Raw genomic sequence first — 17,275 nt, forward strand, 5'->3', positions numbered from 1 at the left:
GGGCTGTGTTGGCCTTAGCCATGCCCACTTAGTATTTTTTTTTAAATGGTTCTTCTGGTCAGAAAATAATTGTAGATATACAATAATTACAGATTCAGATAAAAAAAAGACCTCTAAGTGAGTCACAGTGTTGGATAAGTGTACGTAGGCTTGGACGAGGGAAGAAAATGAGTGCAGAAAGTTATAAAAAGAAGTAAATTGTTTAAAAAGAATAAAACAAAGTCTTTAAAGAGACAGAGTACAGACATAGATTAAAAGAGGTAAAGAAAAATAAGCCACATAAAGATGAAATATACACAGAAAGTCCAGATTATGTATACTGTGAAGGAGTTAAGTCCAGAGAGACATTTCATTGCACAGGCTGCTAAGATAAACCTACATAAAGGTATCTTGACTTCAAAATTTGGGTCTAAGGATTTGATGCTTTGGAAAAGAGATTCTTCTTTTGTTTCCACAAAGGATGAGAATCTGTGGATTCATTACAGAGTAGTGTAGTTTGATGGTCCAAGATCCCCTGAAAGGTTGCCGTGAACACCCCCAAAAACTACTTCATCCAACAAAAAGCAGGAAGCAGTTTGAAGAGAATTATGCCCAAATTCCTAAATATTGTGTGTGTGTGTGTGTGTGTGTGTGTGTATACAAACACCCAAAGTTTATATATTCTGATTTTGACTAAGGTATTGTGTTTGTGCAGCTCACTTAAAAATGTAACATGTAATTAAGAAATACAGGCTAATAGATCATCTATGATAGTTAAGTTTATAGCCATGTTATTTAGGACTTCTAGATGTACAGAGATGTATTTCAGATGAATAGATATTCTTCAGATCTTTCAAAGAGTACAGACTATGGTATTTAAAATGTTTTAATAACTGAGGACTTTTCATGACATGAGACACATCTGCTCCTAGGAGCATCAATTACTTCCAGAGGAAGATGGGCATCAAAGAGGCTCCTTATGGAGTTTGTTAGCCATTTGGATAAGAAACTGCTCTTGCCTGGACTGCTTAATGTTATGTTGAATGAACTGGACATGCAGGACCCACAGAAAAATGACTGCTGAAGTTGCCTAAAGAAGGTAAGACAGTCCTTCAGGGTTTTCTGCTTCATGAAAGAGTCTGAAAGATAATTCTGCAGGATACAGAAGTACATGACTGACAAACCGCCAATATAGGCAGAACTGTCTTTGAAATTTTCTTCTTCACGGAAAAGTCTGCCTAATTCTATGGGCCAGTAGGCTGAAGATGGGCACCCACAACTTTGCAGGAGAACTCTGGGTGACTGTCCAGGCAGTGAGATGTTTCTGTCAATTCTAGAGTTTTGGAAGTTGCTTACAATGAACTTCCTGTTAACTTAGTATTTTATATCCTTCTGCTGTCTTTGAGGGAGTTGAAGAATAGATAGTTATAAGTATAGTTTTCCTTAGTTATGATAGAAGATACAGTAGCTATACATGCTATAACTGTAATTCTTGCTTGATACCTGTTTTGTTGTATTTTTAATTTTTTAATATTTTATAATTTTACTATATGACAGTTAAAACCTTCCTTTTTATTTAAAGAGTAAAGGAGAAATGATGTGGGAAGTCCTTCTGTATATGTATTGTTTTTATTGTTTAATGAATAAAGAAGTTGCTTTAGCCTGTGATAGGGTAGAATAGAGCTAGGTGGGGAAGACTGAACTGAATGCTGGGAATAAGAAGGCGAAGTCAGGGAGAAGCCATGTAGCCACTGCTACAGACAGGCACACCAAAATCTTGCTGGTAAGCCACAGCCATGTGGCAATACACAGAATAATAGAAATGTGTTAAACAAAGATATAAGAGCTAGCTAGCAATATGTTTAAGTGATTGGTCAAGCAGTGATTTAAATAATATAGTTTCTGTGTGGTTATTTTAGGAGTCTGGGCAGCAGGGAAATGAACAAGCAGCCTTCCAACAACACACATGTATGTAGTTCTCAACAGAAAAAAAAATTCTTCCCTTTCTTCAAAAAGAAAATAAAGAGTAAACAAAGAGTCTTCTCTTCCCATTTAGGCTCCAAGCCCCTGAGAAAAAAAACATGCACGTTTTTATCCTTGTGTGGCCTGCATTTAGCTTAAACAGCCTCTAAAATCAAGGCTGGTAGAGTTGTTGTAGGTGTGGAAGAGTAGTAGGGGCAGGAAGAATGAGCTAAAGAAAAATTTACCAAGCAGCTAGGTTACTTCATTTATACTTATTGAACAAATCGGTTTAGTACTTACTATAAAATATAAATCTCATAAAAGTTGTCTCTGTCATTTTCTGTTGCTATAACTAAACACCAAGTAATTTTTAAAGAAATCTATATAAAATCTATATAAAAATCTATTTACAGTGCTGGAGGTCAGAAGTCTAAGACTAGGTAACCATATCTGCTCAGTTTCTGGTAAAAGTTCTCTTGCTGGATTGTACTGTGGTGGAGAGCGTTCCATGGTAGCAAAGAGCCAGCGTGTGTTACAGCACAGCCACTCCCTCAGTCACTCAGCAAGCCACAAATCAGCTCCCAGGATTCCATCTGCGAAGACCATTAACATAATAAGACTTCAGTTATTAAGTTTCCGGCACACAAAATTTGGAGAGCACATCCGATGCCCAGCCCATCTTATGCATTTATTATTTATCGCCTCTCATAGTGCTGTGGGTGAGCTCAACTGGGTAGTTCTAGTTTGGGATCTTTTGTGGAGCTGCTGATTAAACAAGATGGAACAACCCAGGTAGGCAATTCTCAAGGCTGAAGGTTGATATTATCTCTTAGCTAAAGGAACACTGCTGGAAGCAATTTGCGTGATATCAACCAGCCCCCCCCCCCCCCAAATGATCTCACGTAGACACAATTCCTGGAATCTTAAAGATCACAGCCAGGTCCTAAGAGGAAATGTCTCAAGAGCCAGCATTTCAAGAAATGCAGGAAGAGGCAGCAAGATGCTTATGACCTAAAACTTCAGATGCACCTCATATAATGGGAAAGACTTCATAAAAATGTGAATAAGGAAGGGGGTACTGAAGAGAAGGACCCACGGTTAAGTGTACTTGTTGCTCTTGCAGAGAACCAGAGTTCCATTCCCAGAACCCACATGGCAGCTCACAAGGGTCTGTAACTCTAATTCCAGGGCATTTGACAACCCTACAATGGGTGCCAGGCACACATGTGTATAGACATGCATGTAGGCAAAACACCCCCACACATAAGATGATAAATAAATCTAAATAACACATATAAATAGATTTTTTTTAAAAAAAAGTATGATTAAGGAAAGTATGACATCTTGGGATGGAAAAACCTTTTTTTTAAAGATATATTTATTTATTACATATACAGTGTTCTGCTTGCATGTATACTTGCAGACCAGAAGAGGGCACCAAATCTTATTACAGATGGTTGTGAGCCACCATGAGGCTGCTGGGAATTGAACTCAGGACCTCTGGAACTGCTAGCAGCCAGTGCTCTTAACCTCTGAGCCATCTCTCCAGCCCTGGAAAAATCTTTAAAGAACAAAACAGATAGATACATGATAGATAGATGAAAGCTAAATAGATGATAAGGACAGATGATAAAGATGCATGCATACATGTTACATATCATACAGCACAGAATGCATTATTACTTATATAGTATATAAACATGTTATAAAATATGCTTTACACACATTATTTCATCACATAAGTGAGTCTGGGGAGTAAGTATAATTTTCCATTTTACCAGTGAGGCACCTGAGCTTTAGAATACTTAAGTCAGTAGTCGAAGATGACCAAGCAACACCTTCCCTCTCCAAAATCCAGTCAATGTACCATCTGCTCTTAAAAATGCAAAACTATCCATCAGCTAGCTTTACTTTCAACATGCAAAGTTCTGTTCTATGCAGCACTGGTGGAAAAGCTCTTAACACTGGGTAAGGGAGATGTCTCAAGACGGTGAAGTGCTCTCCATGCTAGCCTAACAACCCAGATGCCTAGTTCAGACCCGTGGAACCTGAGTTCAGATCCCTAGAACTTAAAAGCAAGATGTTGGAGCCCAAGACTGCAATCCCAGAACTTCTACAGTGAGGTGAGAAACAGAAGAATCTTCTGAAAAGCTTGTGGGCCATTTAGCCTAGAGTAGGCAGCAAAGAGCCAAAGACCAAGAGAGATCCTGCCTTAACAAGGCTGAAGGCAGGAACCGACTCCTAAAAGTTGCCCTCTGACCTCTACATAGATGTATGTGTATACACAAACACACAAATACGTACATTGTGCACACACATAGTACAAAGCACACATAAACAAAAAGAAATATTAAAGAGTTGCTAAGAAGCCTTTTAAAAATGGTCTTATTATATAATTCTGCCATGATGGTACACACATAGAAAGGCCTCCAGTATCAACCAGCCTCGGCTACATAATGAGTTCAGGATCAGCCTGGGCCAGCTACATGAGACCCTGTTTCAAAAGACAACAAAAAATCTTGAGGTATGAATTGTGGCAAATAACAACATTTCAGTTTTGATCGATCCTCCCCATCAAACTCCTGAAATTAAGTGCAGTAAGCACTCTGCCTCCCATATCTACAATTTGTATCACTCCTGGAAGATTTTTTTTTGGCTCTCTTCTTCTTTTTTTTTTATTTATTTTTCTTTCTTTTTACACATGACCTTGCTGTATAACTCAGGCTGACCTCGAATTTGCAAACCCCCTTCCTAACTCACCTCACCTTGTGCCACCACACCCTGCTACACAGACTAAACAACACAGCATAGCCCGACATTTAGGATGGGTTAAGTATACAAATTGGAGATGATTTAAAACAGGGGTGTCCAACCTTTTGACATTCAACATGACATTGTCATCTACAAATGTGCTGAGCTACATTCTTAGTTATCATGGGACACATTTGTCCATGGGCCATCAATTAGATGGTCCTGAAAAGTACACAGAGTGATGCTCATAGAGTTTATGAAAATATATACGGCATTGCATAGAGACTAAAACATGAAAGGAGTTTGGTATGGGGAAGTGCGGAACAGACAAACAACTTTATTGGGAACAGCCAAAGGAAATGGCACTAAAAATGTTTCTTGATCTCTTTGTATATTCTTTAGCGATAGAAAAAAACATTAAGAGTAAGATAGACACGGTCTGGGTGGAGAGCAAGGACCAGCATTCAGGAGTCTGCAGAGGAGCTGCTGGAACCCTCCGGAAAGAGAAACTCCACCACATTGCTCTCAGTATGTTTCGTCCAAGAGGAAGGGATTGTCTTTGTTGAACGTGTAAAAATTTAAATACTATTGATTTTCTCCCAACAGACCAGGAAAACGGGTGAGAGAGAGTGGGTGGGTGTGAGTGGGTTTAGAATGCTTTTCCTTTTCCTCTATAGTAGGTAGAGGGCCATAAAAACCTTCAGCTGTTTTATCACGGTGTTGATCACTTTCCCTACCTACAGGGCAATAATTTTCCACTCTGCAAGGCAATCAATATGCTATCTACCACCATTGACTCCCCTCTAGTCCCTTCTCCTTACCCTCACAGTTTTAAAGATATTTCTAAAATTACAACTTCTTTAACGTTTCCATTTTAAGTCTTTGGTTTTGTTCAAAGCTGTTAGTTTTCGACTTAAGGGAAATTTTTGTTTGTTTGTTTGTCTCTGCTCTCCACTGTTAGAAGCCCCATAGTTTAGTTTTTAAGGACTCGAGTCACAGTATACCTTATTTGTCCCCTTGTGTCTGCTACTGGAGCCCTAGGTGTTTTGTATAATGCATGAACGAGCCCCGCTTAGAAATAGAAATGCATTTTCAATAAGTATTTATTATGTTGTTCTGAGCATACAGCTTTAAATTTGCCCGCTGTAGCTTGAAGCATTACACAAACTGCTGGTCTGCTGACTGCCTCTCTGGCAGCAGCACACACAGAAAATAGATTGCTAAGGGTTTTTTCCCCCTCCTCCTCCCCCTCTCCTTCTCTTCCCCCCCCCCTCTCTCTCCCCCTCCCTCGTTTTTTCCTCTTTCTGGTTTTCTTTAAACCAGTCGTGGACATTTTTTTTTAATCTTGTGGCATTTTTAATCAACACGTATTTCCTTCCAAGACCTATGCTCCTCTATTGATTCCCATTAAAATGCTTTTCTTTTCTTTGACCCCCTCTGCTGATCGAATTTCAGATCAGCCACAGGATATGCAACTAACCTTCCGGCACTACTGAACCCAGCCGAGCGAGGGTGATCAAAAGACTTGATGCATTCATTAAACATTCCCCTCGCCCGGGCAGAAGCTCTAATGGAAGCTATCTCTTTGCACGGCAAATTTTCCCCCCCTTTTTGTCTTTCCCTCCACCCTCCAAAGGGGAAAAAAAAAAACAAAACAAAAAAAAAACGTTTTTTTGCCTTTGATCGCAAGGGAGGGGAGGGGGGAGAACATGAGAACAAAAGAGACCTATCTTTTTCCCCCGGGCTGACGTCAGTTTGATTTTACTGACAACTATTCGAGCGTGCGGAGCAGTTGGAAGCGGCCCCAGCCGCCCCCGCCCCCCACACCTTCCACTTTGGGGAGAAAACAAGACTTTTAGCGGCTCCGGAGACGCGCCCTGAAAATGGCCCGCTCGGCAAAGGGCATCCGAGGCTTATTTGTGTGGCACGATCTTTACTGGGGCGGAAAACACACGGCGGGGGAGGAGCGGGAACGGGCGCAGCCGGGCGGGGAGAGCCAGGAATGTTCCTTCACGGCCGCGAGCCGAGGACGCGGGCCGAGGAAACAGGCCCCGCCCGGCCGCCGCGGGTCCGGGCGCGGTGGGCTCCGGGCGGCTCCGGGCGGGGCCGCGGCGCTAGGGTTCCGGCCTGACAGAGCCGGGGGAGCCAGGAGCCCGCGACCCCTCCGGCGCGCGTGCGCTGTGCGCCCGCCCCCCCATCCCCCCCCCCCCCGCCCGGGCCGCGGAGGCCTCGGCGGCGCCAGTCTCCGCTCCGGGAGCGCGGCGGGCGGTAAAACCCGGGCCGGATGGGGTTGCGGATCGTACGACGTGGCGGCGTGGCCGGTCTGGAGGCCGCGGGAAGCAGAGGCCCCGTTCCGGCGTCCTCCACCCGGCTGGAGAAGCTACAGAGGTCCCAGTCGGGCCCCGGGAGGAAAAGAGGGCAAAGCCACATCTGCGGTTGCCAAGGATCCGAAGATGTATGAGCGGCCTGAACCGTTTCTGGAAAAGTCATATTTTCCAGGTTTCGTGAAGTAGTCACCCGCTCCTAGTCTAAATCTGGAGGCGGCTATGCATCTATTTCAGGGAGAGAGGAAGATGTGAAACTAGACCGGACTCCGGGAAACGTGGGCAGTAGGGTTGGCCAGCGCCTGAGGTCCACTCGGTCCCCTCCTGACGCCATACCTGGAGGTCTTCATTAGCTTAGGGCCTGTTTGGGGCCCCTGGAGGGAGGCGATTAGAAGTGGCCCTAAGCCTGGGGGCGTGGCTCAGAATAGAGGTCTCTGGTTCACCCCAGCCGAACACCACCTCACTTTTCTTCAAGGGTCTTGACTTTTCCAAGTAAAAACATGCAGGAAATAAAACTTCAATTTTTCACTTGACCCCTTGTGTGTACCATAATTATTAATTTTTTTTTTCTTTGAGGTGGTAGGAATCAAACCCTAAGCGTCCTGCCTGCTACAAAAGCTCTAACAACTGAAGTACATCCCCAACCATTGCCCTGGAGTAAATTGTGTGTTTCTAACCGTCTCCTGGTGACTAAGGAGGATTCCCAAAGCATGAATACCAAGGTTTATGATTGGATAACTACCCTAGGCCAGTGTCCACCATAAGCACTGAGTGTATTTCTGAATGAGTGTATGTAAGCAAGAATGAAGTCTTGAGAAACTAAGAGGAAAGAGCTACTAACTTTAACTGAGTAAGAGGGATAGACAGGGCTTCATAAAAGGCTGGGCAGTGGAGCAGCACCAGCCACAGACTCCATGCTGAGGCGAGGACATGAGCAAGGAAATGAATGTGTGACGGAACCATAGGGCTAAGTAGTGATGTCAGCATGTGATACAATAAAGAATACGGACTTACAGAAACCAAGAGGAAAAGAAAACAGGGCAGTGGACAGCTTATGGGAATTTTAGAAAAATTACATGAAATGAAAAATGTCAATGAAAACCCCCGGTTTGGGAGGTGGGAGACACTGGATAACATTATGGAGGTACTCCCTGGAAAGGGGGAGCAAGGTAAGTATGAAGTTAAAGTTTTCATTAACCATCTCTGGCCATTAGGATCTTTCTTATGGGTGAAGACATGAGTTGATTTAGACACAGAAAAAGGTATTAGTCATCTCTGTAAAGAGATGAAACTCACTGGAGACAAGATAAATGTCTGCCCCGAGGAATTTTAAATAAGTGGTGGCAGGGTCACAAAATGGAGAGCAAGAGAATATGCAGTCAAGTCATTGAAGATATAATTCAGGGCCGGAGAGATGGCTCAGCACTTAAGAGCACCCGTTGCTTCTGCGGAGGACTCGGCTTGGTTCCCAGCACCTATGTGCTCACAATTGTCAGTAATTACAGCTTCAGGGAACCAGTCAGTCTCTTTCGGCCTCAGCACCAGGCACACACATGCTGCACATACAGACGCGCAGGCAGAACCCTCAGGTGTGAAGTCTAAGTCAGTACATAATCTTAAGACACAGTTCGGAGTTGGAAATGGATGACTGTTAGTGAAACACTCAGGTTGCAAATACGGGCAACTGAGCTCAATTTCCAGAGCTCACATAAAAATATCCAGTGTGCATTTCTAATTCCAGCACTGAGGAGATGGAGTCGGGTGGCTCCCTGGGGCTCCCTGGCCAGCTAAACTAGCCTACTTGGCAAGCTCCAGAATAATAAGACGTGTTGTCTCAAACACCAAAGTGGACGGCTCCTGAGGAATAAGACCTGCCAGGGCCTGAGCAGCTCTGGACTTAACCTTACCGGGCTGAAGGGGAAAATGAGCCACAAACAAAGCTTCCACCTATGCAGAAAAGCAAAGAAGGGTAGGTAGTTAGCTCTGATAGACACACGCCAGTAGCCCTGGGTGCTGGCTAATCTCAAGTGGAGAGTCTGTAGGGCAGACGTTTCGGGCTGCAGTCATCTTGGAGGAGAGAACTGTGCTCCGTACTTCCTGCAAACACTGTCAACATTATAAGAATTGTTCTTATGATTCCCCTGGGTCTAAGGCAATGGTTTTCTTTTTCTTTTTCCTTTTTTGATGTTTCATGTTAGGGTTTCTCTGTAGCTTTGGAGCCTGTCCTAGAATTCGCTCTGTAGACCAGGTTGGCCTTGAACTCACAGAGATCCACTTGTCTCTGCTTCCAGAGTACAGGATTAAGGGCAGTGGTTTTCAACGTGTGAGTCTAGATCCCTTTGGGTCCTGGCTGGTCTTATTCCTCAGGAGCCATCCACTTTGGTTTTTGAGACAAAGTTTCTTGCATATTAGATATTTACTTTACGATTCATAACGGTAGCAAAATTGCAGTTACAAAGTAGCAACAAAATACTTCTATGGTTGGGGTCACCACAGCGTATGACAGCATTAGAAAGGTCTACGGCATTGTGGTCCTTGACATGGCTGTGCTCATGTCAATAATACACATTCACCCAGGGCTGCAACACTCAAGGTTGACCTCTGGCCTCCATACACAGGCGTGTGCATGTACACCTGCATGAGCACATACTTAAAACCACAATTCTTTATTGGAAAAGTGCACATGATACACTTGAAGAAGCAGGCTACAGGTTCAACAGGTATGTAAGAACATGCCTAAAATATTAGGGATGTTCTCTGGGTGGAGCCATTCGAAGTTTAATTTTTCACTTTCTCTTTCATCCCTGTAGAATTGGCTGAAGCAAGTCTCCATACTTTTGAAGATCAGGGCCCTTCTGTTGCAACACGAGTGCTGTCGGTCACACTGGGTGTCCTCCTGCGGAAAACCAAAGAACACAGTCTCCGGAGTCAAGCTGACCTGAGGGCTACACAGGTGTCGTTTTTCACTGCCTGTGCCATCTGGCTCCAGCAACTACAAGACCTTTCTGGGCCTCAACAATTTCAACTGTGAAATGAAGGTAATAACAGCATCTACCTAACAGGGTGTTGTGAGGATCCGAAACGGTATTTGTGAGACACTCAGTGCCTTCCACGCAGGAGGTCTCAGCCTGGGAGAGGAGAGCGTCCACGGGAGGCGGAGGGCGGTGGCTTCGGAGAACACCTTTTCTTAGCAGTTTCTTCCTCTGTCATCACGACAGTCCTTGGTGCCCACAAACAATCCTTCGTTCTCTCACACAGTTAGACTGAACTTTCTCACTCTCTGACGTCACGGGTGGCCATGTAATAAACTTTGGTCACCAGTGTGGACAAAGGTAACATGTGACCAGTGAGCTGCTGGCCAGGTTCTGTTTTGACATCTGCCATGACAACCAGCAATGCTCAGGTCGTATCTTCAGGAGCCCGATATTGGGGAGGGCGCAGAGCCTGCTGTAGCCCTTGAGAGAAGTATAGCACAGGGAAGGTCAAGTCTGGTTTTTAGACCAAAGGAAATTGGGGGCTCTTTGCTGCCTAAGCCTTGTTTATCTAGTCCTGGGAGGAGAGGGAACCACTTTTTAGTATTGAGACCTTGAGAAAGGTATTTCCCTGGTCAGGCACCCCTCCCTTTCCATATACAATGTAGGTGCAGTATTCTCGATCCACGGGGTTGAAGAAGAACATGTTTGCATGTGTGCAATATTCTGTGTTGTGCCTGGTACTGGTAGGGACATGCAAAGTGACTAGGTCAGGTATCACTTGACCGTAGCAGCTTCTCTTCCACTCGCTGAATGAGACACACTAACAAGGCTGACAGGATCTGCTGGTGCCAGCTCCTTGCCTTTGAGTTTCTGCACATTTGTGTGTGCAGGTGTATGTGTATATACAAGTGTGCATGTGTGTATATGTGCGTGGGTGTAGAGTCCAGAGGAGCAACCTCACAGAACATTCCTGGAGTAGTCCTCACATGTTTCTTTTTGAGACAGGATCTCTGACTGGCCTAGAACCCAGCAAATTAAGGTAAGCTGGCTGTTTGGGCTTGAATGACAGGCTGCTGTGCCTCACGGGCCTGTTTGTTGGTTTGTTGTTTGTTTTTCTCTGGGTTCTGAAAATCAGCCTCAGTTTCTCATGCTTGCAAGGGAAGCACTTGACTGACTGACCATCTCCCCAGCCTATACTTGGTGTTTTAGTCTTTGCATCCACTGCCGTCACCGGCCTAGAGATTTACACAAACAAGAGATGGAAGAGCTCCCATGCACACCCTGAAAATCTCCTTCCATCCTTGGCAGAAGTGCCACATGATCAAGTCCACAGGGCAGCAGAGCCTGTCTCTGTCCCCGTGGCCAAGAGAGACCTCTAAGGAGCTAGGAACACCTAAAGGCCCAGGACCACAGAACATAACTGTGCCCAACACAGACCACTACAGGAAAATAACATCCAGTTTCTTCTCACGTAAAACCAGTCTCCTGCTGGAGCCACACTGTTGGCAGAGGCTGCTCGTTCGTTTCCTGACTGCCTAGACCCAAGATAATCATACAGAAACTGTATTATTACAACACTGCTTGACCTATTAGCTTATGCCTCTTATTGACTAGGTTTTATATATCAAATTAACCCATTCCTATTATTTTATATTTTACCACAAGGCTTGTGGTTTTCCAGTATGGTGTGGGGGTGTCTTTCTCCTCCAGTGACTACGTGGCATCTCCCTGACTCTGCCTACTCTCTCTGTATATCTTTTCCAGACTGGATATATTCTGTTAAGCCATTGGCCAAAAGCAGCTTCTTTGTTAACCAAATAATAAACATATTAATGGCATACAGAGGGGAATTCCACATCACCACACTTGCAGGGACAACACTCAGGAGGCAAAGGCAAGAGGACCTCAAGCTTGAAGTAGGCCTTGGCTACATAGTAAAATCACGTCTGTAAATCAAAAAACAAATGTTAAAGGAACATTTATTTTCAATAAAGACTCACTGTAACCGCACCAGTGTTCTTACCCCCTTAGTTTTAGGAGTCTCTCGTGTGGAGAGAGCAGCTTCTATGGCTTGGTCACCCTGGTGCTGTCTGCCCCCTGCTTAGAGGGAGCACATGGCTACATGGCGTAGAAAAACATTGTTTGTGCTCCTGCATAAGCAGGGTGTCTCACGGTCCAGACAGTACATGAGCAGTCCTCTGAGGGAGTTTGGACAGAAGGCCAAACACCTCTGAGAACTAGGAGTGTGGAGTGGCTCTCTTCTCCTGGCTCAGCAGGAGGTATTGTGGTACCTTGCCAATTTGGAAATGGACAGAAAGGACAGTGAATTCCCAGGCAGTCCCAAAGACACCTTATTGCATGGATTTCCTCGAGGCCGATGACGAACACAAGTCCCCAAGAAGTCACCTTCACCCTACCCAAGGGACAGTCACACCCACTAGTGCCGTGAGTGATGGACGTCTGAGTGATGGATGTCCGTATTTTCATGTAACATGAGGGGCCGGCTTGTTGGGGTTTCTGTCCTGCCCAGTACCCCACAGCCAGCAAGTCCCAAAGAAAATCACAGAGTCTGCATTAGGTTATAAACTGATTGGTCCATTAGCTCAGTCTTCTTAACTAATTCTTACATCTTACAGTAACCCATAATTCTTGTCTGTGTTAGCCATGTGGCTCAGTACCTTTTCTAGCTGGGCAGCTCACATGTTGCTTCTTCGGTGATCTGGGCTGGACTGTAGAGGGAGCTTCCTGCTTCCCAGAATACTCCCGGTCTCTTTGCTCCACCTCTACTTTCTGTCTAGCTTTCCCGCCTATACTTCCTGCCTTGCCAATCAGCGTTTTATTAAAATATGATTGACAGAATACAGACAATTCTCCCGCACTGTTTTCACAGCAGAGGGTTTCCACTCTCTGTTCAGCCTTACAGCAGTCGGGCAGTCAAGCGACATTAACATTCCTTTGCTGATCCTTTCTAGGATATGGTCCTCCGAGGCTTCAGGACTGAGGCAGCAGTGATGCAGAGGAAGACCAGGGGGCGGGGAGTATTGAGTATTGGGCCTGGCAGTGCCTGTGAAACGAAGGTCGGTAAACAGGGGGCTCACATTCACCTGTTACACAGACACTTCGTTTCCCCACAGCCAGCCGGCAGCTGCTCCTCCACCTGCCCAGCAACACTGAGCCAGGCAGGACTTGCTTCCTCTCCACTCCCACCGTCCATCCTTCTCCTAAGCGCCTCTCATCATGTCGCCTTCTCATAAAAAGAAAGTGTGTGTGTGTGTGTGTGTGTGTGTGTGTGTGTGTGTGTGTGTGTGTGTTATAATCCAAGGACGGGAACACACACAATAATTTGGTTGTTGCTACACTGACTGCTCTAATTAAGGCAGAAGTCCACTCTCCAACTGCTCCCTCCCTGGCTGGGGTCCTCTACCCTCTCCTTGACATCAGTTAGGATGCTGTACACGTAACCTGAAGCAGCAGCTCCATGTTATAAACACTCAAAAGCCTGAGGCAGGAAGATTGCTGCAAGCGGTAGGCCAGCCTGGGCTACATAGGGAGCTCAGGACCAGATTGGGTAGCTCTGTGATGTACTGTCTCATAAAATTAAAAAAAAAATTAAATCCACACGTAAGCAGGGAGCCTTTCCTCCATGAAGCCATCCCTGGCAGGCACTCTGCAGCTCATACAACCCCCTCCAAACTAGCTTCACTAATCCCTCATGGGTCAAAACTTTGCAAAATGGTCCACAGACAAAGGTGTTCTGAAGGAAAGCAACACCAAGGTCTTCAAATTCATACCTGCTTTGTATTAGGCACCTGTCTGTCACAAGTTTTTTTTTTCTTTTTTATTTATTTATTTTTATTTAGTGTGCATTGGTGTTTTTACCCTTGGTGCCCTATTCCCTGGAACTGGAATTACATGCGGGTGCTGGGAATTGAATCCGGGTTCTCTGGAAGAACAGCCAGTGCTCTTAACCACTGGGCAATCTCTCCAGCCCTACAAGGGCTCTTTCTAAAATCACTTTTATTCTCACTCAGACTCAGTCTCACTGTGATCCTCTGTCAGACTTTAAAAATCCCATCTGAGCTGGGCGTGTTGACTCATCTTTTCATGGCTCAGAGACTAAGACATGAAGATTTCTTTGCATTCAAGATTAGCCTGGGCTACACAATAAGTTCTGAGCCAGCCTGGGCTAGTGTGAGGTCTTGTACCAAAAATTCCTATAATGAAATAACTTGTCTAGACACCAAACAATGGAAAACATGTGTTCATGGAAGGGAAGAGGATGACTCTAAGGCCTGTGTGATAGTTTGCAAGGGCTGGTAAAACAAATTATCATAAACTAAGGGTAGGGGGTTAACAATAGAAACTTGCTGTCTCCCAGTGCTTGGAACTGCAAGTCCAAAACTGAAGTATTATCCTGGCCAATTCTTTAGAAAGCTCTGAAAGGGGATGTTCCAGACGTCTCTCCTTGACTTGTAAATGGCCTGCTCCTTGTGTCTCTTTTTACCATCTTCCCTCCATGTCTGTCTCTGCCGAGCTTTCTCTTAAGGGCCACCCTATTACCTCACCTTAGCTAATTAAATCTACAAAGATCCTGTTTCCAATACAGTCACATTCTGAGGGGCTGGGGGTGAAGAGTTCAATACATGAACACAGTTTCACAACCCGTAATGGGTTGGGTTAGCAGGCCTTTTGCAAATCAGGTGTTGTAGCAGTTTGTATTGATTGTCGACTAGGCAGGATCTTGAATCACCATGGAGACAGATCCCTGGGCATGTCTGCCAGGGATAGGTTAGCTGGGGTAGGACCAAATAAAAGAGAAGAAAGAAGCCAGGCTCCAGCATCCATCCCTCTCTACCTTCTGACCCCAGATGCTAGATGACCCACTGCCTCAGGCTACTGCTGTCCATAATGCCTCTCCAGAGGGATTGTACCCTGAAATTGTGAGCCCTAAGTTGCATTGTCCCAGCAATGCAAAAAGCAACAAGCCCAGGTGCTTTCCAATGATTTAATGTCAACAAAACTAAAAGAGGATCTAATGAAGCTATCATATGATTGATCTTTAAATATGTTTGATAATATATTAGCATATGCTTTGGGCAGATAGTTTAGAGGAGTTCCAAAAATAAAGGACGCGTTCCTAATAACGCTCTCTACATTCCATCTTCTCCTATGGAAGCACCAGGGTTTCTTGACTCTAAAAAAAACTCTAAAAAAGATAAAATTTCAACTGATGTTGCCTACTTTGTGATCATAGCGATCTGGTAGTAATATTTATCCCAGTCATGAACGTGTAAGAAAAGTACAGCACCCATTCCTCTTATTAAAAAAAATATAAACTTCCAATAAAACTTTCCCTTCATGCCGGCACTTATCAAGATTTTCCACGCATTTAGGTGGCTTTGAACGGTCACATGCTACTACTCACTGCGAAGATAACGCAATCCTGAAAACACTTAGAGCCTTAAGTCACAGGAATTTAAAAATGTATAAATTTTCATTCTTCAACATAGCCTTGATAGATGAAAGTATAACATGATATTTGAAAGGGACTTTTTATCATAATTATATTACATTAGCATAAGATTCTGAAGTAGAATGGAAATAAAATTTCTAAGAGAAAAGGGAGCACACACACACACACACACACACACACACACACACATTTGCTAAAGAGAAACCTGTGTGTTGTTTCTTCAATAGACAGTGAAGGTACCAAGCCAGGATGAGACTTAGAGGCAGAAAGAATGATGTCACCATTTCATTTAATTTTAAAATGTCAGTATTACTATATGCTAGATGTTTCATTGCTAGCCATAGTTAAGCTTATGATCAAATTCTACATGGCAGTTCTAAAATACTCAAAGAAGAGCAGAATCTCTATGTTTGTTTCTGTAGTGACTTGTGTGAAGGGGCATATTTGCAGAGGTCAAAGGGAGCTGATGCTGTCCTTCCACCTTGTGAATTCTAAGCATCAAACTCAGATCCTCAGGCTCCGGGTGAAGCATCTTTATCTGCTGAGTCGTCTCACTGTCCTAAGAGCATAGCTCTTTAAAGCACTGTAGGGTCCTTGAGGGAAAAAAAAACTTATTCAAAAGTTTGATTCATATGACACCCATTTTTATTTTGTTCTTTCTTAATGTGGTCCTCGATAGCTTCCTGGGAACCCATGGACATTGGATGTGATTGCATCTAGACTCACTTTTCTCACCAACAGTGGAATCATGGAGTTGGATATGCACTTGGGACCTTTCCTCCTTTCTGAGAATGTCATCATGGCGTGAGAAGTGCACAGTCAAGCACACGGACCACACCCCTCCTCCAGAGGCTCCGGGGTGATCACAGAAGAGGGAGCAGAAGGCCTGTGAGAGGCAGAGGTGGTGACTGACCAGGACTCAGTGTCCTCTGCACACAGCAGGGCAGCGGCACACAGGAACCCCAGTGGCTGAGACTGCATCCTCAGCCCTGTACAAATCCCAGTGTGGAGAAGACAGCTGGGTGTGAGGTTCTGCCCTAGCGAAGGAGCTATTGGCAGTTCTTAGCTGCTGGGAGAGGAGGGGGCACTCTTCTCTAAGAGTGGACACCCGATAAGTCAACCCCCTTTCAGTGGAAGGCCACCCACTGAAGAATGTTTGGGCAGTACAAATTGGCCGTGACTGGGGAGGCTCTGGTGGGAGGGGGCAAAGTTAGGGAGGGAAGGGGTAGATCTGGAAGAGTTAGGAGAGAGAGAGTGGATATGATCAAAGCATGAACAAACTTTTCAAGGAACTAATAAAATATGTATTTTACAAAAGAAAAGTAGATGGTCTTAAAACCATGTGGTGAGGCACTACTTTACTTCTGTTCAATGCCTGTTATCAAAGAAAGAGCCCAAGAGGGAGAGAAGAGGAGAAAAATAGCCAAGTAAGATATATTGGGGGGCTGGAGGTATGGCTCAGTGGTTAAGAGCACTGGCTGCTCTTCCAGAGGTCTTGAGTTCAATTCCCAGCGGCCACATGGTGGCTCACAACCATCTGTAATGAGATCTGCTGCCCTCTTCTGGCATGCGGGCATATACATGGAAGCAGAATGTTGTATACATAGTAAATAAATAAATCTTTTAAAAAAAGATTATATTGGGATAGTTCAAACAGTTGTTATGCGTTGCCACCCCTGGGGAAAGTAGTATGATGATTCCTCAAAAAAAAATATTATAAAATTAAATAATCTCACTGGGTAGTGGAGGCTCACACCTTCAATTCAAGCCCTTGGGAGGAAGAGGCAGATGGATCTCTGTGAGTTCAAGGC

General features: G+C 44.5%; 2 long non-coding RNA genes across 2 annotated transcripts; one reads left to right on the forward strand and one right to left on the reverse strand.

The window, feature by feature from the left end:
• Positions 1-6,698: 6,698 nt before the first annotated feature.
• Positions 6,699-17,059, forward strand: LOC146895791 (uncharacterized). Its single transcript, XR_015001294.2, has 3 exons — positions 6,699-8,185; positions 9,827-10,054; positions 16,144-17,059. It is a non-coding gene; the product is annotated as an uncharacterized LOC146895791 (long non-coding RNA).
• LOC146895792 (uncharacterized) lies at positions 9,664-10,411 on the reverse strand. Its single transcript, XR_015001296.2, has 2 exons — positions 10,072-10,411; positions 9,664-9,912 (listed from the first exon to the last, which is right to left on the reverse strand). It is a non-coding gene; the product is annotated as an uncharacterized LOC146895792 (long non-coding RNA).
• Positions 17,060-17,275: the final 216 nt, after the last annotated feature.

The sequence above is a fragment of the Myodes glareolus genome, chromosome 1 (genome assembly GCF_982192425.1).
Source record: "Myodes glareolus chromosome 1, mMyoGla1.1, whole genome shotgun sequence".
NCBI classification, from domain to species: Eukaryota; Metazoa; Chordata; class Mammalia; order Rodentia; family Cricetidae; genus Myodes; species Myodes glareolus.